The following is an 874-nucleotide window of genomic DNA, read 5'->3' as shown; positions in this document are numbered from 1 at the left end:
CACTAGCAGATAAAGATTAATAATACTTGTCCTTTAGTATGGAAGATAAGATACCTGCATATATAAGGATTTGTATATTCTGATAATTACTACATTACTTATTGTCCTCACACAAATACTGCCAATTTCAATTAAATTTTATGATGAGACTTGGTGAAACCTGCAAGGAGTGTTGTTTTAGATATTTTGCTTTAGCAAGTCTTCAACCAATAAACAAGCTTCCTGCAATAGCACAATTTAAACCAGCTTTCAAATTTTTTAGCTGTTTTTTATTTCCTTGTTAAAGTTGATAGCTGGACTGTGCAGGTTTTTCATTGTGTTTTTTATTTATAATGCATGGTCTTAATAGGCAAAACTAATTGTAGTTTTCCTATAAAATTCGATGACAAATTTTGCCCAACAGATCTTTCATTTGTACATGGTGTACTTTTGCACTTCCTATTTCATTTCATCCTTTTGGGGTTTACTTTAGCATGACATGGACTTTGTCATGCCTGCACACTACAGTACACATTTGTATCTGATTCACTTCCTTAACCCCTATACTATTGTACATCTCCATTTTGGTGTTTGTACTGGAAAATATTTAGTGTTTCCCTTAGCAAATCATCAATTTTGCCATTGCTTTATTTTGTATCTGCATCTTCTCCAAACCCCTCATTAGAATTTATTGAAACTTTCTCGCTTCCCTGAGCAAATCATAGACTTTGCCTTTCCTTTACAGTGGGTGTAGGTTTCATTTTGTAAACTTTGCTCACAGTACCTCTAGTTTTAACTAGTTTTGAAGAATCATTTCTCTATTGTAAAAGTCACCATTGTTTTTTTTTTTATATTTAAATCAGCAGTGAATATCCTCAAGAAAATGACTGGCATA

The sequence above is a fragment of the Mytilus californianus genome, unplaced genomic scaffold (genome assembly GCF_021869535.1).
Source record: "Mytilus californianus isolate M0D057914Y unplaced genomic scaffold, xbMytCali1.0.p SCAF_10, whole genome shotgun sequence".
Lineage (NCBI taxonomy): Eukaryota > Metazoa > Mollusca > Bivalvia > Mytilida > Mytilidae > Mytilus > Mytilus californianus.
Note: the sequence above shows the minus strand (reverse complement) of the source record.